We start from the raw sequence: 12,286 nt of genomic DNA, 5'->3' as shown, positions 1-12,286 counted from the left end.
TTTCCCCTGGAGAGAAGGTCTGCTCCCCGGTTTAACACTCCTGGGATATGAGTGGCCCTTAGTGACAGAAAAAGATTGCTGCTCCAAGTGACCAGCTTGTGGGCCAGCATATGAAGATGAAGGGATCTTAGACCCCCTTGTCGGTTTATGTATGCCACCACAGTTGTGTTGTCTGTCCGAACTAATACGTGATGACCCTTTAGGAAAAGGAGGAAATGTTTCAGTGTCAGGAGAACAGCCAGCAGTTCCAGATAATTTATATGGAACACACGCATGTGTCTGTCCCATGTCCCATTCACTGACTTCCCTTCGAAGATCCCCCCCCAGCCTGACAGGGAGGCATCTGTCGTCACCACTTTTCTGCTCAGTATAGTTCCCATGGGAACACCCTGAGATAGGAAGTGTACACTTCTCCAGGGACGTAGGGCTGCTCTGCAGGTGGCTGAGACCCTTACTCTGTGGGGGGGGTGTAAGCCCACCATCTGAGAAGCCACCCAACGTTGGACTCCCCTCATATGAAGGCGGCCTAGTGGGACAACGTCTAAAACTGAGGCCATTAGACCCAGTAATCGTCTGCACAGACGGGGAGACACAAAATTTCCCTTGTGGAACAGGGACATGCAGTTCATAAGTGATTTTACTCTCTCCTCTGTGAGTTTCACTCTGGCCTGGGCAGAGTCTAGAAACAGACCGATAAAAGAGATTTTTTGACAGGGAAATAGGATGCTCTTCTCCACATTTATTTTGAATCCCAGATCCAGCATGTGTTTTGAGAGCAATGTTGTATGATCTGCAGCCTCCCGCTGTGACGGAGCTGCGATCAACCAATCGTCTATGTACGTGGCTACACGTACCCCCTGCTGCCTGAGTGGTGCCACAGCAGCTTCTGTGCATTTCACAAACACCCTTGGGCTCAAGGAGAGGCCAAATGGGAGAACGAGATACTCGTAGCATTTCCCCTGAAATGCAAATCTTAGATATTTCCTGTGTGGTGGATAAATTGGAATGTGAAAATACGCATCCTTCAGATCGATTGATGTGAACCAATCGCCTGGGCGCAGGAAACGTAAGAGGGAAGCGTGTGTCAGCATTCTGAACTTGTATTTTCTCAGATGTCTGTTTAGAGCCCGAAGGTCTAAGATTGCACGCATCCCTCGACCACCTTTCTTTGGGACCAGGAAATATCTGGAGTAAAAACCTGCTTGGCATTTTTCCTGAGGGATTAATTGTATCGCTCTTTTCTCCAATAGAGAGGATATTTCCTCTTGTAGGAAAAAAGCTGCGGAGCCACTGGCCTGCGATTGAATCACTCCCCTGAACTGTGGAGGCGGCAGAGCGAATTGCAGCCGGTATCCACGGTTTATTGTTCTTAAAACCCACTCTGAGTTTGTGCAGTTTGCCCATTTTATCGGTCTCAGTGACAGCGGGCTGACGGGCCAGTTTGTGTTGCATGGGGTAATACCGCCCTCTTGTGGCGCTGGCTTGCAAGACTTCTCGTCTCGCATCGCGCATGCGCAAGGGTTTCCCTCGGTCAAGCGTCTGCTTATGGGGGGGAGAGGCTGTGCACCTATCAGGGAGCGACAAACCATCTCCCCTCTTATTGGTATTTGTTTGTTTTGCAACATTTTTAGCTGCGCCCTCGGCGTTTTGCCTGGATGCGGCAGCTTGTGAAAGTTTAATGTTCTGTGACATAAAACAGTGCTTGTGGGACATGAACTGGGTCCAACGCGGGACATCCCGAACTGAACACGGTTCCCGTTTCGTGCGCGCTGAGCGGGCTCGAACATCCCCTCGTTTGTGCGCCGAACTTTGCTGAACTTTATGGAAGGGCTCGGTAACAGAGCCGCGTCTGAGGGCGAGTCCAGCTCGCTCTCTGACTTCCAAAAAGCTGTCAGGCCAAACGCTTCCTCCTCCTCACCGTCTGGGTGGACCCGGGTGGCGGCTGATCCGAGCGGGCGGCTTCGGGTTTCTTCGGCCACGAGCCCTTAGCAGCAGCGCCTTTCGGAGGAGGGTTAGCGGCCGTCTGGGTCTTCGGCAATTTAGGGATTCTGAAAGTGGGAGGCAAACGCGCCGCAGCCTGGGCAAAGGTTTGGCGCTGGGACGTGGGGCCGGTGGCTGCGTGCACCGGCGCCCGTCTTGGGAGACACAGCTTTAAAGCCTCATCGTCCCTTTTCTTGTCCTCACACCTCTTTTGCATAGATGTAACAGCTGCACCAAACAGGCCCTGCGGGGTGATGGGGGTATCGAGGAGGTCCTCCTTTTCCCTGGTGGAAAGCGTGGTTAAGTTTAACCATCTAGCTCTTTCCTGTAGAACCATGAGCCCCATAGTTCTCCCCATAGCCTGGATCGCTACCTTATGGAGCTGGAGACAGTGATCAGTGATGATACACACTTCTTCCCACAGTGTAGCGTCCGGTGATGCAGTCATCTCCTCCTCCAGCTCCGCCTGATACGCCATCAGCATGGAAGAAGCGTTCATGGCGCGAACTGATAGAGCGGCCGCCTTGTAGGATTTCTCCGTCAGGTTTGATTGGAAGCGGTCCGCTGCTGAAGGGAGGGATGGAGCCAACCCACCCGAAGACATAGACGTTTTCGGGTGAAGGTGCGCTGCCACCACTGGTTCGACTCGAGGCATTTGGCGGAGACCGTGGTCGTCCATTCCCTCGCAGTCTAGAACCGAGCCACCTGCCACTGGGTGCTTCTCCCTGTACGGTTTGTTGCGCCAGGAAACTGAAAATTCCTCCAGCAACTCAGGGAAGAAAGGCAGGAACTGCTTTCCCGTTCTCTTGGCTTTTGGCAGCTTTTTGCCGTCGAAACGTGATCTTGCTGCTTCAGCCTGAACTTCGGGCCACTGGATATGAAGTTTTGCTGCGGCGCGTTTACACACGTCATGCAGGTCCACATCCAAGGCAGACGAAGAAGAGTCACCATCACCGGCCTGGCTGACGCCCGAAGGTGTAGGTCTTGCGACCCGACCTCGGAGCACAAGAGACGGTTCATCATCTTCTTCTTCGTCGGTGATGAGAAGCTCAGAATCTGCATCCGAGCCTCCGTCGTCACCTGCCATGGGGTAATCGAGCGGGTAAGCTGTGAAGCTATGGCCGCTCACATCCAGTGGCAACGGGTTAACAGCGTCAAGCATATCGCCCCAGCTTGGTCCTGGTTCTGCATCAGGGACCGGTGTCAGTCCTTGAGCCGCCGTTTCTTGGCTAGCTGCAGCAGAAGCCAGGATGGGGTCGCCTCCGGACAGTGTCAATTGACGGGCCAGACGGCGACGCAGCACCTTGAGTGAGAGCCGGCTACAATGAGAGCATTCCTCCGATGACTCGAGGGCTGCTTGGGCATGCCTTAAGCCGAGACACGACACACACATTTGGTGAGTGTCCCAACTCGAAATTTTATTTCCACACGGGCAAGCACGTGGATTTTCGTCCGCTTTAGCGTCTGCCTTTCCGGCGTCCATGCTAACTGCAGGAACGATTTCTGTGAAGTATCGCTACTTCTGCCGGTATTGCTACCAATGGAGTATTGCTACTCCAGTGAAAAACAGTGAAGCGTATTTCTACTCCGCACAGTTATTCACAGATAACAGTGCTGTTTTGCAACAGACTGAACGCTAGTTTTCTCCCGATATAGACTACCAGTCTGGTACAAAGCGCCCGGCGATCGAGTTCGCACTCGTATCTATGGACAGTTAAGCTAAGCTCCAGAACGGCAGGCAAAAGAGAGAAACCAGTCGGGACTTCTGCTCGTAGCGAGAAGAGGTTTTTGAATGATCTGTCTGTGCAGGGCCAGTCCTATATATAGGTAGGGGGGTGGGACATGCCCCCTCTCCCTGGCACTGACAGACTTATCCCCAGCCAATCAGGGCTGGTGGAGTGTAATTGGAGCTTCTGATGAGGTCACGCCCAGGGCGTTCCCATAGTGAGACACGAAACGAATGCTATGAAAGAGAACACACTTAGGTTAAGCAGTAGGACAATGACCCAGAGAACACCAGCAAGTACACCTCTGAATTTCTATTAAAAAATAAATAAAAAATAGAAAAAGATTCTAAAAATGTATGAGTGGCCTAGTCAAAGTTCAGACTCAAGTCTGACTAAAGATGCATTGATGTAACCTTTAACATATCATTAATGCAAAATCCAAGCCTCTGAGGCTTGAATTAAAACAATCAATTTTAAAAAGACGGAACCAACATTTTTTACAACAATGTACAAGACTCACTGCCAGGTTTTACAATATTTAGTCTGCCAAGACTGACACAATCAATTATAAGGACATACAGATTTTGCTACACACACGGATTATATATTAAGTGAGAATCTAAATAACTAAAGTGCAACAGGAAAAACAGAAGATATCTGAAAGAGGGCAAACACTTCTTTTACAGACTTTATGGCACTCGCAGTTTGTGTAAGTTGCTATGTAACCACATGCTCCCAAGATGGCAAATGGGCAGTACTTTTCAAAGTTTATAGTTTATTGAAAACCAGGAATGCCATACGGGAGACTGGAACTTTTTATAGGGGCACTGTGAAGCTAACAAGCACCTTTAATGTTCACAGAAGCAAACAACTGTCAACTTTGGTCAAAAACCTTGAATTACCTCATTCTGTTCAAGTAGAGTCAAGTTTACATTCTGCAACAAGACAGCGAGTGGAAGTAAACCTTTCAACAAGGACAACTGACAGCTCAAGATTCATTATCCTTCTCACCACCCGTATGTAGCTGGTACAGCCTCACATTCTGAGGCTCTACCAGATTAATGAATAAAAAATGTACTCGCTAAAAACAATTAATATGCCACCCAGACAACTAGGTCCAACATCACTGCAGCTAAATTGTTTTATTGCAACTGCAGTAGCACGTTTATGGAGGTGATAATAAACCCCTATGGACTGTGATGTTGGAACAACTTAAGGTTTGAGACATAAATGATTCCAGACAAATTAATGCAAATAGGATGGCAAGCAGATGAATAAAAATACAGCTTCAGCTTGTACCACAGACTCATGCTGTAATCTTGACCTAAATCTGGCAGTATAAAGTGTAAAAACACAACATAAGTGTTAGAAAAAAATTAAAAAAGTTCTGCCTTATTATAAAGCAGCACTGGGTTTTGGTGCTTTGGCACTTTAAGTTTAATAACTTACAGCAAATGCAGGATATTCAAACATTTGTTTATTTAGAAATAGCAAACTGTTTTTTTCTCTACAAGCCAAGGTTTCATTTTTTTAACGTCACTATGTAAAGTAACCACTTTAAACAGCTGGAAACAGTTGATCACGTGAAACCTGGGGCCTGTGGGGGAAAACAAGTCTGTCTGCCTACCATATGCCCATCAACATTTCTTTCTTCATGGATGTTTGCCAGATATTTACAATCTCATCACATCACTTCTAACTGTTTCAATCTGCTGATGATTTTCTTAAATTATAGTCTGTCCATTCTAAAATTTTAGATTGTTTTGTTAGATTGTTTTTCTCCAACCCCTGCACACAAAAAAATGCTAATCATAATTAGAGATCAACCATTGAAGTTTTTCCTGGTGGATACAACTATCAATTTCTTTTGGTGGTCTTAGTGGCCACTTGCCGTTTTGTTACAAGGACCATAACAAATAAAGGAGAAAATCATTTGCAGATTGGTTGAGGGTATTAGTTTTGAACTCAAAGCATATGTCCCTGAACTAAAAAATTAAGAGTATTGTACATGATCAGAAATATGGGGGCATAATTTTATCTCATTTAATACAGAAAAGAAAAATCTTTTTTTTCATGGAAGTTTACATAAAAAAAAAAATCAGAAAAAAGTTAGGACAATAATAATACTGTACACATATTAAAAATATCATGCTCAGATTAAAACAAAGATGCATCTTCATACTGTAATTTAGAGAAAGAAAAATGTATGAGATGTGTATATGTACTAAAAACAACAGAAGATTTGCTGTGCAAACAACATGGATTTACAAATGATAGCATGGCTGTTTTTTTTTTTAAATGAATGAATTGTAGATAGCAGGGATATAAATACTTGAGTTTGAGATTGTTGGAAACTGTGGTGGTTATAAAGTTTTACAGCCGCTGGGAGGAATAAACTGCAATAACGCTCCTTTGTGCACCTAGGATGCAGAAGTCTATCACTGAAGGAGCTCTCAAGTTGAAGACCAGCTTCAAGCTCAAGTGGAAAACATTGTCCATCAGTAATGTTGCTTCAGCCAGATTCCTTCTGTCTCCCACCAACTGCAGTGGGTCAAGGGGGCATCCTAGGACAGAGCTGGCCTTTCTGATGAGCTGATCTACCCGCTTCCTCTCAGCTGTAGATCAGCTGCTGCTCCAACAAACACCATAAAAATGGCTGATTGTACCAGAGTTGGAAAGGTCTTCACGGGCGCCACCTGAACTCCAAAAGATCTCATTTTCCTTCCCAGGCAAACTCAGAGCTTTATTCTCCCATAAGCAAGTGCAAGTGTCTTTTTGTGTTATTATAATAATAAACAAAATAATAATTAAAGTCACAAAGCATTTTAAAAGTTAGTTTGTGAATTTAGACAGTTTAACTTTCTGGGCAAACCAACATAGGCTTAAAACATCCTCATTGTACATTAACAGATGGTTTTTCTCAAAGCCAGAAGACCACACAGAACTAGCAACTGTCAAACATTAACTAAACATCAATGAAAAATTAAAAATGTCCAACAGCCTCACAGGCAAATATGAGCTCTAGTAAAGACTTCACATCTTTGCTAGGGCTAAACTTCAACTTAGATTAAACGGATAAGCTGATTCCACTGAACATACTTTTATTCATACCACACATTTGCTACCAAGCTGGAGGGGTGAGGGGGGGTTACACACTGTCACACATTTCACACTGCAGTAACATCAGCAGATTGTAAGAGTATCAGAACAGGTCTGGCGGCTCTCCAGACATCCCTCCACAGACCACACATACACCGTCAGCAGTCTAGACTTAAACCATGGTAGGGCTGATTGTTGGAGACTGAAAAGTACCACAGCTCAGTCACTAGGTGACCCCAATCACTGGTGAAGCCAAACATGAATTAGAAAGCTTTGGATGTTAATTTTATTACCCAGTCTCTGATGAGATTATTATCTTTCACTGCAGGAGAGACTGGGTGTAGCTTCAGCAAGTACATAATGTGTATGCAAGGGTTTGCTTTTGCATGCATAAGCACATCTGCATGCATCTTTGCAATAATAATTACACCTCCTGCAGGATATTCCAGAGCAGAAGTAACAAACTGTTTACATTGAAGGTGGAGAGAAATGCTCCAAAGAGAAAACACATGAGAGTAATAGTTCGCAGGATTATTATGGCACTAGAGTATAGAGTTTGTCAGTGATTATGAGTAAGGGATAAATTGGGAAAAAAATATGTCCAAAAGAAATTAGTATAAAGGGGCTGTCTGAGGAGTAAAGACTACTTGATAATTAACAGGAAATTGTGTTTGATAGAAAAATTAGATAAAAACCCAAAGTAGAGGATACATCATGATTTCTGATCAAACAGGGCTGATTTACAAAGCTCCAGAGCTCCTAATATGGCAGCAAGAGAGAAAGCTAGTAAAGGGCTATGCTGGGATGTGTTAGAGGTGGCCCTAATGTGATGTGGCCAGACCTCTAATGGGAAGTCAAACAGCAGATTAAAGGGCAGTGGGTTGCTCTAGGGGAGTCAGTGCTTGTCCGGCTTGCCTGCCAACCACACCCCGCGGCGACATGAGAGGAGCTGCCGCAGCATCCTCCAGCCACAGAGGACTGAGGTCCATGTTCTGGTTAAAACCACAATTCACGTTCTCTGATAAATCTTATTTTATCACCAAAAGGGTGGGATGAAATGATAAACATCCGTAAAAGGAGACTGGCGTTATTTACTCACGTTGGGTAACGTTATCACCGAACTCCAGGCTTCCTCTCTGGCTAACTGGTGGACTATTTTAGTAAAGCCCCGCATTATTCACATTCTTTAACGAGTCAAAAAGCTCTTAGGTTTCTTTAGAAAAAAGCCACCAAACTCCCGAAACTAAAACCCAGACAAGATGAGACCTCTGGTGTGTCAAGTCCTCTGCTGCACCGCTGCTACATCATCAAACACGGGTAACGGAAGCGGCTAGCCGCCTGTCATTCCACAAATTAGCCGGCAGAAGTTATTTAGCTTGACATCGCGAACAAACTCACCTGAAATCGAGGTCCTAAGCGCACGATCACAAGTGGCTGGATGGCAGTGAAGCGTCGCTGCTTTTACATCCAGGAAGGAAGGGAGGGAGGCAGGCTGGCTGGCTGGCTGGCTGGCCGGGGTGGGTGGGCTACGGTGCCGAGATCTGAATTAAAACACTTCATGCACTTTTAAGACGCAGGACACCGCTTACTCCGCTCAAACGCGTCTTCTCCATAAATTTCGCTCATGTCCAGGCGTGAACACAACGACTGAAACCGTATTTCAGCCACTCTCCTCCAGCGACACACAGCCAGCAGCGTCTGGCTTCTCCTCCTCCCCTCGCGCGCTGCAAGTTAATTTCCTCCACAAACGGTTGGAGTCCTCGAGCTACGTCACACGTTCCTTTACATTACATGTCCACGAGGTCGATAAATTAATAAATAAGTAAAACACGGCTAGTGGCTGCAGCCTATCCACGAGGGCGTCGCCGGCAGCGTGATAGAGGTGCGACACCTGACTGCGTGTGCAAGGATGACACTGAACGCGTGCACATGCGTGAACACGCCGCCCGGTGCGGGAGAGGGGGACGTACAGGACGTGCGGTCACACACAAGCAGTTACTGAAATCACATGAATACCCAGCTATTCTAAACAGAAATATGCTTTTATTTTGGACACAAACATGTAAACGCACCTCTTTGTGAGGTTTTTTTTTCTGACAATACACATTTTAGTTATAAGTTATAAATTTGACTGGTTTTAAAACAATACACTCTCAACAAACTTGGCCTAATAACCAACTTTCTCTGATTCCCAATTCTTCAGTACCCCTACTATAAGAATAGAAAACATGCCTTTATTTGTTCAGCACATTAACAGTCCTGCACTCTTAAACAGCCTAGAACTCACCCAAAAATCAGGAAATTATTTAAGATAGTAAAGCCATAGGTCAATATGGGTGCTAAATATTCTACCAAATATTTAATAGAAATAGAAATATTTATTGAGGATTTTTAAAATTTGAATATAGAGTGCGATGCTATCCAGTTCAGTAAAGTTTAGTTCGTTTCATTATATTTGTCATTTTGTGAAAATGTTTTAAAAGAGACTACATTCTGTTCAAATTTGTCAAATGACCTGGCTGAAGCTAAGAGAGATTTAACTTAAAACTGATTCGTTGGTTGTATCTCTTCAATGAAGAGAACACAGAAAATTAAGTTCAGGCCTCTTTAAATTAAATGTACTTTCTTGTGAAATTGTCTAACTCAAACAGTCTCCATGTACCTTTGTAAAAACCAGAAAGACATATACTTTCTCCTTAAAAACGGACACATTTTGTTTAGTAAAGTGCAACTGGCAATTATTTAACAAATATAGAATTTAGCCAATAAAAAAAGAAAAACAAATGTCTTTCTTAAAGCTTTCTATTATCTGTTATTAAACAATTTCATATCATGAAATCAGTAAAATGTGTAAAGAGAGAATCTGCCCAAATGAGAGTCTGTAAAGAATTAATCTTTTTATGTTGACATTTATTTATTCCATTTTAGAATTGTCAAACCTTTAGGTTGGCTCTGTTTTTTAGCTATTAGACAGCTTACTGAATTCATTGTATTCCCTGATATATTTCTGCATTCCTTAATTTTGGACAGTATAGCATGCTGAATCATAAAAGCAGACAAAATCATCTGGCAGTGTAAAAGTGGTGTGATTGTGACCCAGTTTCCAGAGAGGATGCATTACTTACGCACAGCTGCCTGTCTCTGCTGTTCCACACTTTGCCAGGCAGTCTGCCATTCATGAGCAGCTACAAACATCCTAACAGCACAGCACTCTGTAGCTGCAGCATATGTAGCTTATTGCTGTAAGGCAGTAGAGATCACAAGAGGAAAAGCACACGGACTGAGATGCCCTTCAGTAGTGTTCATTTGCTCTCTTTATGTACAGATTTTAATGTGTGAACTATTTTCAGAGTGATAAAGGATAAAGCAGAGTGGAATGGGGGTAATATTGAATATCAATCTACGCAATATTTATGTTCCTGCTAAGGCCAGCAGGCAGACACATAGAGGGAGTGAAAAACGCAATGTTGGTGCAGGCTGGGAGCAATTGGGAGCTATGTAAATGTAGGTCCAAGTCTGTTTTTCGTGAAAAATTGACTCAGGGAGCAAATGTGTGTCACAATGTCTGTTATTTGTTTAGCCCGAGGTGTCATTTTCCCTCCCAGTTTTAGGGAACATGACATTTTGTCAGGTTGGCTTTTGCAATGCACTTTGTAGAAAACAACAAGCACCAAGCAGTGCAGGTCACAGAATCAGGATAAAGAAAAATTCTCCATATGACATAGCAATAACCTTGTGATAAGACCTTGCGATTTTTCACTATTGAACAAACAAGGAACTTAAGGTGTTTAAGGTAATAATACGAGTGACTATTAATAGGTCAAAGTAAAAGGTAATAATCAAAACAAAGATAGCTGATGTAATGTATTTCTATTCTCACCAGTTCACAGCCTGGTGTACATGTAGCTCTTCTATCATGCACTGCTGTAAGATGTCCAGTGTGTCAGTTTAAGATTTGCCATGAGTTATTAGGTAGACATAAAAAAAAAACATGTGGAAGAAGGTGCTCCTGTCAGAAGAGGACAGGAGGACCTTTTCAACCCACATTTAGAGTATTATCTGTGAAGAGGAAGGGTAACCTTGCACATAAAACCCCAAACCTCTTGGGGCGGTGCGTGGTGTAGCAGCAGTACACCGGGTGCCCATGTACAGAGGCTATTACTCCTCAAAGCAGCCATCGGGGTTTGATTCCTGACCTTGGGACCTTTGCAGCACGTCTTCTCCCCTTCTCTCCCTCAACCCATTTCCTGTCTAATATAGTACAAATAAAGATGATGCAGTGCTACAAAATATTTTATGAAAAACACCATCCAACAGTAAAACATGGCTGTGGTAGCGTTGTGCTGATGAATGCCTGTTTTTCAGCAGCGAAAGGGAAATGTTGTGGTTGGTGGGAAGATAAAGGCTGTAAAAGACTTCAGATGGAAAAGAAGTCATCTTTCCTCAACAACAATCCCTAACATCCAGCCAAGAGAAGCTGGAGTTTTTGTTTCTCTTCAGTGAATGCAAAGTATCAAAGATGTTGATTCAAAGTGTCAACATCTTGACAGATCTTTATCATTTGTTCTGCTTAATTCATAGACGGATATAGTTTACCATGTTTTATTTCAAATCAGGAATTAAACCTTCCAAGTTTGAACTGACATAAATCATTGGAAAGGCTCCTATAGTGATCGTTCCACATGGCAAAATCCAATATATATTCCGTGCATACAAAAATGATCTAGACTTAAGATGAGATACATGTTGTTAAATCTTGTGAACACAGTAAAATACAACTTTCTATTGTAAACATTTTGCTGCAGTGTTTGAAAATACGAAATACTGAGAAATATTATCGTTTGTTATCAATACTTGGAATAGTTCATTTAGGGGTTATGTCATTCCCAAATTTCAACATGAAAAATTAAAGACATTATAAGACAATCTGCATCTGTTTGCCAAACAGATACTAATATTTCTTCTGCATGCCACTAAAAGTAGCCCAAGCACCAGTGGTGGCATTTCCTCTACAGTTTGAGAACCATGGGGCTTAGAACAAAGCATTTTCGTGCATCAATGTGGTTTTTACAAAGTTCAGACCTAAATCCAAATAAAAACCATGTGGCAAAACTTGAAAACAAGGTCACTTTGCATACAATCTGACTTTGAGCAGGAAAGAAGAGTGGATTCAGAGGAGAAGCTGGTAGAGACATACTGTACTTGCATCTGTGACTGCAGAAAAGCATACTTTGCTAACTTTTCAGGTTATTTGTAAAAAACAAGAAAATCCAACCATCATGTTCTTCCCATGTTACAAGTATACACTACAGTGTGTTGATCTATCACATAAAATCCCAACAAATACTTTGAACTCTACTGATTACATCATAAAATGTGGAAAAAGTGAAAGGCTTTTACAAGGCACAGTAACTTGATAGCTTGGGTATAAAGAGCACCACTTCTTTTTAACTCAAGAGAATCTTTTTATTTTTAACATA

General features: G+C 43.4%; 1 protein-coding gene across 3 annotated transcripts in view; it reads right to left on the bottom strand.

Moving 5' to 3' along the window:
• The window catches only part of LOC102237979 (janus kinase and microtubule-interacting protein 1), a 45,618-nt gene extending 36,904 nt beyond the window's left edge, over positions 1–8,714 (bottom strand). For all 3 annotated transcript variants that reach the window (XM_023328483.1, XM_023328485.1, XM_023328488.1), the window contains exon 1: positions 8,205–8,714. The gene's annotated coding sequence lies outside the window, so the exon portion shown is untranslated. The remainder of the gene's footprint in view (positions 1–8,204) is intronic.
• Positions 8,715–12,286: the final 3,572 nt, after the last annotated feature.

Source organism: Xiphophorus maculatus, chromosome 23 (assembly GCF_002775205.1).
Source record: "Xiphophorus maculatus strain JP 163 A chromosome 23, X_maculatus-5.0-male, whole genome shotgun sequence".
Lineage (NCBI taxonomy): Eukaryota > Metazoa > Chordata > Actinopteri > Cyprinodontiformes > Poeciliidae > Xiphophorus > Xiphophorus maculatus.
This window is presented reverse-complemented; position numbering and strand designations above follow the sequence as displayed.